At 38.8% G+C, this 13,577-nt stretch overlaps 1 pseudogene; it reads left to right on the plus strand.

Moving 5' to 3' along the window:
* Nucleotides 1-7,386: 7,386 nt before the first annotated feature.
* On the plus strand, nt 7,387-8,568 carry LOC133067368 (T cell receptor alpha variable 20-like; annotated as a pseudogene).
* The last annotated feature ends 5,009 nt before the right edge of the window (nt 8,569-13,577 follow it).

Here is a 13,577-nt window from a genome sequence, read left to right on the forward strand (position 1 = left end):
TGTCCTGGCTATTATAAACAGTGCTGCGATGAACATTGGGGTATACGTGTCTCTTTAAGATCTGGTTTCCTCAGTGTTTATGCCCCGGAGAGGGATTGCTGGGTCATATGGCAGTATTATTTCCAGTTTTTTAAGGAATCTTCACACTGTTCTCCTTAGTGACTGTACTAGTTTGCATTCCCACCAACAGTGTAAGATGGTTCCCTTTTCTCCACACCCTCTGCAGCATTTATTGCTTATAGACATTTGGATAGCAGACATTCTGACTGGTGTGTAATGGTACCTCATTGAGGTTTTGATTTGCATTTCTCTGATAGTGAGTGATGTGGAGCATCTTTTCATGTGTTTGTTAGCATGTCTTCTTTGGAGAAATGTCTGTTTAGATCTTTGGCCCATTTTTTGATTGGGTCATTTATTTTTCTGGAATTGAGCTGCAGGAGCTGCTTGTATATTTTTGAGATAATCCTTTGTCTGTTGTTTCACTTGCTATTATTTTCTCCCATTCTGAAGGCTGTCTTGTCACCTTGCTTATAGTTTCCTTTGTTGTGCAAAAGCTTTTAAGTTTAATTAGGTCCCATTTGTTTATTTTTTGCTTTTATTTCCAGTATTCTGGGAGGTGGGTCATAGAGGATCTTGCTGTGATTTACATCAGAGAGTGTTTTGCCTATGTTCTCCTCTAGGAGTTTTATAGTTTCTGGTCTTACATTTAGATCTTTAATCCATGTTGAGTTTATTTTTGTGTATGGTGTTAGAAAGTGTTCTAGTTTCATTCTTTTACAAGTGGTTGGCAGTTTTTCCAGCACCACTTGTTAAAGAGGTTGTCTTTTTTCCATTGTATACCCTTGCCTCCTTTGTGGAAGATAAGGTGTCCATACATACGTGGATTTATCTCTGGGCTTTCTATTTTGTTCCATTGACCTACTTTTCTGTCTTTGTGCCAGTACCATACTGTCTTGATGACTGTGGCTTTGTAGTAGAGCCTGAAGTCAGGCAGGTTGATTCCTCCAGTTTCATTCTTCTTTCTCAAGATTGTTTTGGCTATTCGAGGTTTTTTGTATTTCCATACAAATTGTGAAATTACTTGTTATAGTTCTGTGAAGAATACCATTGGTAGCTTGATAGGGATTGCATTGAATCTATAGATTGCTTTGGGTAGTATACTCATTTTCACAATATTGATTCTTCCAGTCCATAAACATGGTCTATTTCTCCATCTATTTGTGTCCTCTTTGATTCCTTTCATCAGTGTTTTATAGTTTTCTATGTATAGGTCCTTTGTTTCTTTAGGTAGATATACTCCTAAGTATTTTATTCTTTTCGTTGCAATGGTGAGTGGTATTATTTGCTTAATTTCTCTTTCTGTTTTCGCATTGTTAGTGTATAGGAATGCAAGGGATTTCTGTGTGTTACTTTTATATCCTGCAACTTTACTATATTGATTGACTAGCTCTAGTAATTATCTGGTAGAGTTTTTAGGGTTTTCTATGTAGAGGCTCATGTCATCTGCAAACAGTGAGAGTTTCACTTTTTATTTTCTTATCTGGATTCCTTTTATTTCTTTTTCTTCTCTGATTGCTGTGGCCAAAACTTCCAACACTATGTTGAATAGTAGTGGTGAGAGTGGGCACCCTTGTCTTGTTCCTGATTTCAGGGGAAATGCTTTCAATTTTTCACCATTGAGGATAATGTTTGCTGTGGGTTTGTTATATTTATTTGTCATATTTATTATGTTGAGGTATGTTCCTTCTATTCTTGCTTTCTGGGGAGTTTTTATCATAAATGGATGTTGAATTTTGTCAAAGAGATCATACATCATGACCAAGTGGGCTTTATCCCAGGAATGCAAGGATTCTTTAATATCCACAAATCAATCAATGTAACACACCACATTAACAAATTGAAAGATAAAAACCATATGATTATCTCAATAGATGCAGAAAAAAACTTTGACAAAATCCATGAGTTCTCATGTACTGCAGGCTGTCTTCAAAGCCCAAGACAAAAGGGATGTTGCAATTAATATGCTTTTATGTATCTACATCTATATCTATAAGTATGTATTGTATTTTTATGTAGTTCAGTCATGTCTGACTCTTTGTGACCCAATGGACTACAGAACACCAGGCTTCCCTGTCCTTCACTATCTCTCAGAGCTTGCTCAAACTCATGTCCATTGAGTCAGTGATGCCATACAACTATCATCCTCTGTCATCCCCTTCTCCTCCTTCAATCTTTCCCAGCATCAGGGTCTTTTCCAATGAGTCGGTTCCTTGCATCAGGTGGCCAAAGGATTGGAGCTTCAGCTTCAGCATCAGTCCTTCCAATGAATATTCAGGACTGATTTCCTTCAGGATTGACTGGTTTGATCTCCTTGTAGTCCAAAGTATTCTCAAGAGTTTTCTCCAACACCACAGTTCAAAAGCATCAATCCTTTGGCACTCAGCCTTCTTTATGGTCCAACTCTCACATCCACACATGACTACTGGAAAAATCATAGCTTTGATTATATGGACCTTTGTTGGCAAAGTAGTGTCTCTGTTATGATATAACTCTGAGCTCCTTAGGGTCAGGGAAAGTGAATGCATTGTACATTGCACAATACATAGCACATAGTGGTTGCATATTAAATATTGGTTGACTGAAGAAGAATTAATTCATAAAATCAACAGATACAGAGCTTCTGCACTTTGGATGCTGTTAGGTAATTGTGGATCTATTTTTTCTTGTAGTTCATTTCTCATCACCATAAGAATTCTTCTGTTTATATATGTCATAAGTTCCCTTTCTGTTTGAACAGATTTTCTTCATATGGTACTATTTTCAGACTTGCAATTAAATTAAATGGTCTCCCTCCTGTTGGCATAGACAGAGCCATCTTAATCACCTGAGTGAGTCTATAGTAAGGTATATCAACTTGTTCTCTTGTAAACTTGGAAGTCCCTCTTATCAGTGATTCTTCTAGGTTTCAGCCAATGTTAATGTACCCCTGTATTATCTCTTTCTTGCTTTCATTTCTAGACTTTTTAATCTTCAAATTTTAGCCTCAAATATTTACTTGCTGTGGCTAAAGATATGGATCCTATTAAGCTAAGGATGGTAGTGAGCAAGGAGGGAGCAGTGGTCCAGACTGAAAGAAAGTCATAGTTACCTTAGTTCTCTTTGAGTCCCAATACTTTAACTTTCCATCCTAATTTCTAGGGTTCAAAGGAAATGACCTTTGTATAACAGGCAGTCTCCATGCACTAGATTTTGCCCATGAGTACAACTGGATGGTGTCAAACTATCTGTTTCTATTTATCTTTACCATTGCCATGACTTGTGCTGCTTCTTTGTATATTTTTGCTTTCAAATCTAAAGACCTAGTTTAGGGATAAATATTCCTGTCATTGTGAGTCCTAGCCTAAGACAGGAAAAGTGCCTTGTCTGTTTTTCTAGTTTCTGTTTTCAAGGGCTGACTTATTTTGATCAAGAACAGTTTTAAGCTCCTGGATTCACAACCCTTAAGAAAATTTTTAGAAAGTGTTATCCTCAATTGTAAAAAATTGGTATTTAAAAGACTCTGCCCTGGGACAGTAGTAAGAAGAAAGACTACATCCTTGGAGAAATGAACTGTTTGACCTTGGAATGCTGACTGTGAAGAAAGGTCAATGGAAGCCTGTAATTTTAGCAAAAAGTAATAACAGAAAGTGGGAAGTTTCATTCTTGGGACAATTTGTAAAGAATATTCTCCTCTTCAAGAAACACATGCTCAATTATAGGAAAGGAGTTACAGACAAGGAAGGAGATTCTGACATTTAGCTCAGTTTGATGACTTAAAGATTGATAGGCACTTTTCTCAGAGCACTTTAAAGTTTAAAGAAATGTGAATGTTAGAAGGGATTACAGTTATCTTCAATCATAAGACAGATGTAACCATTTTCTGAATCTATACTAGAAAGCATTACCCTGTAATACATGATAGAGGATTTCAGAGGCGATGAATTGAGAAGGGCTTGGCTTTTTACTACAATTTTAACTTTACTCTTTAGGTAGAGAAATCACACTAAGTATAAAAGGGGAAAGTCAGAGGCTCAAAGAACAAATTTTTTTTCACTCCCCTATGAGAAGTCTTCAATCCACGCTTTGGTTATGTTGCTTTGAAGTATTTACTTGATAACAGCAAATAGGTAAAGCCTGAAACAAAGATGATGACACAGCCCTTTAAAAAATATTTAAAAAATATATGCATTATAAAAGTTAGCTCAAAATGGATCATGGACTTAAATGAAAAATAAAAAAACTATGCAACTCTAAAAAAAAATAAGAGAAAAACTTCAGGCTTGCAGCTAAGTAAATCTTAGATTTGACACTGAAAGCATGATACCCTCACACACACATGCACACACCAAACTGAATAAAAATTAAAAACCTTTCCTCTGTAAAAGATCCTGTTAAAAATATGAAATGATAAGTTACAAAACTGGAGGTGAAAGTGAAAGTTGCTCAGTTGTGTCTGACTCTTTGCAACCTCTTGGACTATACAGTCCATGGAATTCTCCAGGCCAGAATACTGGAATGGGTAGCCTTTGCCTTCTCCAGTGGATCTTCCCAACCCAGGGATCGAACCTAGGTCTCCTGCATTGCAGGTGGATTCTTTACCAACTGAGCTATGAGGAGATAAAATGGGTAATGGTTTTGAACAGGTGTTTCACCAAAGAGGGGATATACAGATTGCAAATTAGCACCTGAAAGTATGTTCAACAATATTAGCCATCAGAGAAGTGCAAATTAAAGCCACAATGAAGTATCACTACAGAAATCTCAGTGGGGCTAAAATTAAAAATGGTGATAACACTAAATTCTGGCAAACATGTGGGAAAAACTCAATCACTCACAAATTGCTGATGAAGGTCTAAAATGATATGGGCATTCTGGAAAATAGCTTGGCAGTTTCTCATAAAACTAAGTATGCAGTCACACATTTGGACACTTATTCTAAATAAATAAAAGATTTTATTCACATAAAAACTTGTACCTGAATATTCATAATAGCTTTATTCACAGCAGCCGAAACATGGAAACAACTGTGTCCCTCAGTGGGTTACTGTTTAAGCAAACTGTGGACCATCTACACCATGGAATACTCTTCAGAAATAAAAAAGACCAACAAGTTGAATACATACAGTAATTTGGATAGATCTCATGATTTTACTACTTATGCTAAGTGAAAAAAATCTTGTTGGCTACTTCTATATAATTCCGTTTCTAGGACATTGTTGTTGTTTAGTCGATAAGTCAAGCCTGATTCCTTGCAATCCCATGGACTCCCACCAGGCTCCTCTCTCCGTGAGATTTCCCAGACAAGAATACTGGAGTGAGTTGCCGTTTCTTTCTCCAGAGACTCTTCCTGACCCAAGGATTAAAACTGCATTTCCCGCAGGCAGATTCTTTTACCATTGAGCCACCAGGGAAGCCCCTCTATGACATTCCTAAACAACAAAATTGTATGGATGAAGAACAGATGAGTGATTTTCTGGGGTTAATGATTAGGGAAGGGGGTCAATGTGGCTACAAAGGTGTGCATGGCCTAGGGAAACCTTGTTATGATGAAGCAGTTGTGCATCTTGGATGTGGTGATGAACCTATACATGTGATATACAGGAATACATGAATTTGTACATGTGTAAAATTGAATAGAGCTACACACACACACACACACACACACACACACACACACATCTGCATGCAAAACTAAGGAAATCTAAAAATTGAAACGTGTAGACTTTACTAATGTCAATTTCCTGGTTTAGATACCATGGAGGAGACCGGGTAAAGAGTACACAGAGCCCCCTTGTACATTTTTGGAAACTTCCATGACTCTATAGTGATTTAAAAATGAAAGTATTTAAAAAATGACATACAATTTTCATAAAGTTCACAACTGTAAATCATCTCTTGAGCTTCGTTGCACATCACTCATCCATCTCCTGGATTCATTTAGTGTCTGTTCTACAAAGAGCTCCTGTATTTATCTTGCAGTTATCTTTCTCGTGCTCTTTCTGAGATACACATTCAGAAACAAAGAAAAGCTGCCATCTAAATATGATTGTAAGAGAGCTTGCTAAGTGTGGATAAAATGAATTATATGAAAGGATGCTAAAATGGATATAAGTTAGTTCAATGACTTTTAAATCACTGAGAAATTACCAAATTTTCAAATAAAAAGTCCAAGAACAAGAAACTCCAAACACTGTTAGTGTAAGAACTTCTGTGCTGCTTATTCTTTCTTGTCACTGAGTGGGTGAAGGATAAAGTGACATCAAAACAGTGCAGCTGAGAGCTGATGCTCTTTTTCCGCATTGAAGCTAATGGGGTTGGGGCAGAGTGTGCTGTTCAGACAAGTCTTAAGAGAGCTCCTATAAACGGTGGTCAACTCCACAACATAGACACATGTTCAGTGACAAAATCCAATGGGGTGTCATAGAACCAAGCAAATTAAGCAAGGCTAGTTTTGCTATACTTATCTTCTGCTACCCACTCTGCCCTGTGACTTTCTGACCTGTCTGATGTCTATATCGGAGAGCTCTTCTTTCCCTCTGCCATGATCGCTCATTCTATCCTCCTAAGATCTATCAAGTTCTTGACCCTGAGTTTTAGTTATGCTTGGTCCCTGAAGCCAGGCATAAAATTACTTGAAGAAATGGATTTCTTAACTTATATTCCCAATTCTCTGTCAAAGAGGTTTCCAGACAGATGCACAACTATTCTATCCCTCTGCTTCTCTCAGCACTCTGGTCTCTTTGAGGTCTCCCCTGCTGAGACTCTTGTGTACCATAGAGGGAAACACAGTCCATTACACCAATGTTGCTGCTACTAAGCCCCTTCAGTCGCATCTGACTCTGTGCAACCCCCTGGACTGTAGCCTGCCAAGTTGTACTCTCCAGACAAGAGCACTGGAGTAGACGGCCATGTCCTCCTCCAGGGCACCTTTCCGACCCAGGGATTGAACCCATGTCTCTTACATCTCTTGCACTGGCAGATGGGTTCTTTACGAGTAGTGCCACCTAAGAAGCCCCATTACACTGATGCTTGGGCTCATCTCCTATAACCCTTGGTAGCAGTTTACCTTTAAAGTACATTCAAGGAACAATGACATGATTAAAATTGCAGGCAGAGAAGGCTTTTCTGATTACTTTAGACCTCCTATGTACTGTGCCCACCAACATAAAAGATGTCCTTCCCTCAATATTTGTGTTTGTAGGTGGCATAGTTGTCCAGTGAGATGTTTGTGTGTGTGACCACCAGGAGGAAGTGATTCCATTCCTTTCATTTTTCCAGTGTCAAAAGCATGAAGCTACTTGAGGATTTGCTCGTGATTGGCTGAGCCCAGCAGAAAGGCTTTGTGCATTAGAGAAGAACTAAGACACAGAGGCAGCTCCTCAGGGGAGAAGATTTGGAATCATTAAAATTGCATCAAGAGTGAGGTGGCAGGATGGAGAACATGCTGGAAGGTGCATTCATAGTCTTGTGGGTTCAGCTTGGATGTAAGTTTCTAGTTAAGAGGTGAGAACTTAGGGGCACATTTTTCCAAAGACGGGGAGGAGAGAGAGAGAGGAGTCTAGACACTGCTCATCCCAGGCTTTGTGTTGGGATTTCAAGCACTGCTGAACTGAAAGCTTTGCGCTGTTTCTGACTTTGTTCTCCTGAACAGGGCTGTGTGGAGAAGACCGAATGGAGCAGAGTCCTCAGACCCTGAGAACCCAGGAAGGGGGCAGTCTCAGCCTCAACTGCAGCCACACCGTCAGCAGCTTCAGAGGGCTACAGTGGTATAGACAAGACCCCAGGAAGGGCCCTGAACTCCTCTTCCTTCTTTACTCAGCTGGGGATGAAAAGCAGAAAGACTGAGAGCCACCTTGTTAAAGAAGGGAAGTTCTCTGCACATCGAAGCCCCCAAACCCGAAGACTCAGCCACTTACCTCTGCGCTGTGCAGACACAGTGCTCCCCAGGCACCTGCAGACTGTACCCAAACCCTGAGGCTGCGGCTCTAGAATAAGGGCGTCTTTGCTGTTTTCCTGCCTCCTGAGCACCCAGGGCCTCTTCCCAAGTGGTCCTATGGAGAACGCAGCCAGACAGCAGAGATTACTGGGCATTCTGCCCAGGATCCTAGACAGTCCCCCACATGTGTCCATGAACCAGGCTGCTCTTTTAAACAGCCCAGAGCTTCCCCCGTGTAGATTCGAAAGGGATAGTGGTGGTATTGGAGTCTTGGTTTCCAGTCTTGGGCCCCTTGAAAATATGCCACAGGAATGCACCTTCTTCCCTAAAATAAATTTTTTGGCATTCTCTTATAATAATCTGGCCACAAGTCTGTAAGAGAATCTCTCCCATTTTAGTATATTCTCAAAGGTCATATCTCCACCAGCGATATTACTAAATTTTTCTTCTCCTTAATAATCAATTTAGTTGACTCTCTAGACTTACTGTCTCCATTTCCTCAAGTCCCAGTCCTCTTCTCCTTGAACCTGACTTCTGTGAGCATTACTCTGAGAGAAGCTCTCACTTAAACCAGTGGCTTTGGTGGTGATAAAGCCAACGATTATTTTTCAACCTCGTCTCATCTGAGATTCTCACTTTCTCATCCTTTTTAAAAATAAAATTTCTTTTTTTAATCAAAATAATACTCTCATTTATTTACAAAATCAAATAGCACTCTCTTTTTCTTCCCACTCTTCCACATAGTCTATTTTTGCCTCCCCAGAGGAACCACTTTTTATTCTCAGGTGATGACACTGACATTTATCTCCATATTCAAAATGCTTCTTGGCTTTCTTTTCTCCCTCTCTCTGTAACTGAGGTACAACACATATAAGAAAGTGTACAAAACGGAAGCTTAGAACTCAGTGAAATTTTACACTTGTTAATATCTACATGCATAGTGTATATTACCTCTGGTTTTCTTCACTCAATATCTTTGCAATTCACTGGTGTCACTTTGTGTATGTCTTGTTTGTTCTTTTTTAAATTGATGCATAGAGTTCCTCTACAAAAATATCTAACAATTTAATTATCCATCCTCCCAGAAAAAGATATTTGGGTTGTTTGGATTGATTACAGTTTTGTGCTATTGTGAAAAAATCTGTGTGTGAGGGGAAAACACCAGATTCTTTTTCTTCTTGTGTAGGGAAAAACCCAGTTCTGCCCTATTATGTCCTTCTTTCCTATGAGTCTCCTTTACTACTCACACAAAACATTTCTGGTCAACAAATGTGTTTTTTCCCATATCAAGCAATTCTCTGCAATCCCACCTGAGTATCCTATCATTCCAGTCAGTTCTGACAATTTCTACATGAAAAAAGCATGCCAGTCACAAGCCCAAGTGATCAACTGTGCTTCTGAACAAAAGACTGTAGATAGAAGATTCCCAAAACAAGATAAAACAAAACCCTGGGCTCAATTAATTTGCTAGAGTGACTCACAGAACTAGGAGAAATATTTCACTTACTTTTACCTGTTTATTATAAAAGGCTATGATAAAGGGTGCAGATGAATATCCAGATGGAAGAGACGTGTAGGGTCAGGTCTGTGAGAGGAACTGTAGAGCTTCCCTGTCCTCTCCAGGGACCACTCGCCCAGCACCTCTGTGTGTTCACCGACGGAAAGCTCTTCAGTAGGTCTGGGGTCTGGGCAGTGGTCCTACGAGATGACTCCCAAGCCCACTTGTCGTTCTGCATTTTCATTTTAACTGCACCCCACAAATGATGTAGCAAGTCCTACTTAACTGGCTAAGATCACCTATGAAATGTTGAATAAAATTCTTCTTATTCCCAAACTCAGAGGTAAAGCATTCAATATTTCACTGTGCCTATTAATTATAGTGTTTTTGATAAATATTCTTTATTTATTTAAATTGATTTTTAAATGTGAAACCAACTTCAATTTCTAAAGTTAAGTGCTTTTAGGAATGTTGTTTTGTCCTTTTTACATAATGAAACATTGATTTGCTATTATTTTATTGAGCACTTCCCCCCATTTTCCTGAATGATACTAGTATTCAACTTTTTCTTTTCCAAGTTAATGTCAGATTTTGGTATCAAGATTGTAATGGTTCATCAGGTAACTTTCAATTTGTGGCTCCTTTTCTACCTATAGAAGAATTTGTGTAGGGTTTTTAATGATTTAGAAACAATTTTCAGAAAGTTCACTATAGTGAGGCTATGTAGCATAGCCTTATGGGAGAAACTTGATATTCCTTAAATTATGGATTCAGTTAGTTTAACAGATAAAGGGTTCTTTATATATTTATTTTTCTTTTATGACAGTTGATAAATTGCGTTTTTTTTTTCTGCTCTTGTTTTATTATTTGCTACCTTTACTTTTTTTTTATTTTAACTTGCTACTTTTTCTAGTTCTTTGAGTTGAAACTTTGCCTATTAACTCTCAACATTTCTTCTTTCCTGACAAATATAATTTAAATTCATAAATTTGTCTCTAATTACAACTATTCCTTGACTTAAAATTGTGTTATGTACCAAAAAACTTATCATAAGCTGATAATATCTTTAGTCAAAAGTTCATTTAATACACCTGAACTCTGAACATCATAGCTCAGCCTAGCCTAACGTAAACATGCTCAGAATGCTTATATTAGCCAAAAGTTGGGCAAAATTATCTAATTCAAAGCCTATCTTGTAATTTGATGCTGACTACCACATATAATTTATTTGGCAGTGTACTGAAAATGAAAAACTGAGTGGTTGTCTAGGTTCAGAAGGGTTGTGTGTTGGTTGTTTACCTTTGCAGTCGAGTAAGTGACTGGGAGCTGCAGCTCACTACTGATGTTCAGCATTAAAAGACAGCATCATGCTAGCCCATGAAAAGATCAAAATTCAAAATTAGAAGTGCAGTTTCTACTGAATCCATATTATTTTTGTACCATCGTAAAGTTGGAAAACCATAAGTCAGGGACTTTCTGAACTGCCTTTGCTGCTTCTTACATGTTTTGATATGTCATATATTCATTATTATTCAGCTAAAATATTTCCATTTCAAGCGGGGATTTAAGGGACCTAAGAATGGCCAAATCCTGCCCTGCTCACAACAGGGAAGATTCCTGAAGATGTTGTATATATTAGCTTAATACAAATAGAAAGTGAAGAAGGACTTTTAGCTGACACCTGGACCTAATTTCCTCCAGGACCTAATATCACTGGTCCTCTGATTACCTCTAGGAAAGGTAAGTTTGAGGTTCATGCCTAAGTAGAGTTTCCTACTTCCTTCTGAATCCAGAATAGCAAGCTCAGAATTCCTATAAGGATGAGGTGGAAAGAGAGGACACATCTCAAATTGGCCAAGAGTTGATTTACTTTTCAGGCATCTGGACTGAAATGGAAAGAAGAGGCAGCCCATCCCAGGGCACTAAATTAGCCCTCTATAGAAATGCATTTATCACAGGTAGGCAAAGACTTCAAAATGCAGGAGCTATAAGCAGAATAAGTGGACCCTGGAGCCCTGTGTTTAAGTCAGACTGAGAACTGATCTCCTGGGCTTCTCTGGGGGCTCAGATGGTAAAGAATCCACCTGCAGTGCAGGAGACACGGGTTCAACCCCTGGGCCAAGAAGATCCCTGGAGAGGGGATTGGCTCCTCACTCTAGTATGCTTGCTTGGAGAATTCCATGGACAGAGGAACCCGGCAGGATACCAGCCATGGGATCACAAAGAGTTGGACATGAATGAGCGACTTGCATTTTCACTTTTTTTCAATCTCCTACTCATAAACGGACTCTGAATGACAGAACCAGCCCTCCTCTCTCCTCCTTTGTGGGTAGAAGAAGAGGGGAGGTTTACAAAGAGGGGAAGAAGTGGAAGTTTCCTGATTGAAGGAGAGAGACACAGGTATTCTTATCCATACCTCCTGGTTTTGTTCAGTTTTAACCTTTTGGGTTTTTAGCTTTATAGTCTGCCCAATATCTTCAGTGGAATAGATTCGAGTATTATCATGAGATTCTTGTTTCTACCTGCTCTTTTCGTCATTCTCATCTTCAACACCAGAGTCTTTATTATCATTTATTGAACCACTACCATATGCCAGGTCCATTGCTCAGCACTTTAGATACTCCTTCTGTAATCTAAAACCCACAAAGTAATATTAATCTATCCTCAAGTAAGGAAACTGAGCCTTAAACATGTCTAAAGATGAAGGGATTCCTGAGATAAATGCTGCAGGCAACATAAAATGAGAATTAAAAAATAAAAACTCCAGAGTCAAACAGTTCAAAAATATTTCTGCTATACAGCAGAAAGTAACATAACATTGTAAATCAGCTATACTCCAACAAGAATTAATTTAAAATGTAAATAACCAGTTTGAATAAGTCCAAAAAATCTTTGCAACTCAGAAATAAGTCTACTTATTTTGATACCAGTATAGTATATTATAATACAGATATATCATAACATATTGAATATTTGTATTGAAGGATATTTAAATATCCTTGCTGCATACAATATGTAATTTTATAATGTATTTATAAGGCTATTTCTTTAAAAATTCTCAGACAAGTGGAATTTCTGGCCAATGATATGTGAATAGCACCTATGGATCTTATTTAGCTTATACTTCATTATAGGAAGTGAAAGTTCCTATTTCCTGATTTATCACACACATTAAATGTGAGTATTAATGATTCTTAACTCTTTTTGCAACCTGATGGCTGAGAAACGATAGAAAGCGATTTTCAAGAAAGTGTGAATTAAAGAAAAGAATTCTTAAGGGCTGAAGTGGCAAGAGGCGCGAGCAGTTACAGGAATGTGAAGAGGTTCAGCTGCAGCTGTGCAGTAAAACTTACAATTTCTTCTTTTCTAACATAAGCATTTAGGCTTACATTTCTCTCTAGGTACCTGTGTGTATGAGTTACTCAGTAGTGTCTGAGTCTTTGCCACCCCATGGACTGTAGCCCACCAGGCTCCTCTCTCCATGGAATTTTCCAAGCAAGGATACTGGAGTGGGTTGTCATTCCTATCTCCAGGGGATCTTCCCCATTCAGGGATTGAACTTGGGTCTCCTGCATTGCAGGCAGATTCTTTACTGTTTGAGCCATCAGAGAAGCCCCTCTAGGTGCATACTTAGCCACATTCTGCAAATCTGATGTGTTAAAAATTGTTTTCCTTAGGAGGAGGGAAAGAGACAATCATTTCTCTGGCAACGCTGGGCTTAGCCCTGAGATGATGGTGTTTCCATGACAAGCTCCCACTCCTCGCAGATTGGCTTCTGGTGGGTCCTCTGTGCCTCTGTGACTTGCTCTGATTGGCTGGGCTGACTCTGTGTTTCCTGTAGAAATTTTGAACACAAGAGGCAGCAAAGCAGGTCTTTTATCCTGCGAGTCCTTGAACATTTTACAGACATAAGAATTCAGTTCTCCAGTGAGTCTAAATGACAGAAGGAATGGACAAATCCCTGAGCCTGCTCATCCTTTGGTTACAAGTAAACTGGGAGTTAGAGGGATTTGGAAATGGGCAAAGAATGGGCGACTCCCAGATATTCCTCCCTAGGGAAGACAGAAAGTCAGGGAGTTGTACCTGCATGGTTTCTGGGAGTTC

This window comes from Dama dama, chromosome 12 (assembly GCF_033118175.1).
Source record: "Dama dama isolate Ldn47 chromosome 12, ASM3311817v1, whole genome shotgun sequence".
Taxonomy (NCBI): Eukaryota; Metazoa; Chordata; class Mammalia; order Artiodactyla; family Cervidae; genus Dama; species Dama dama.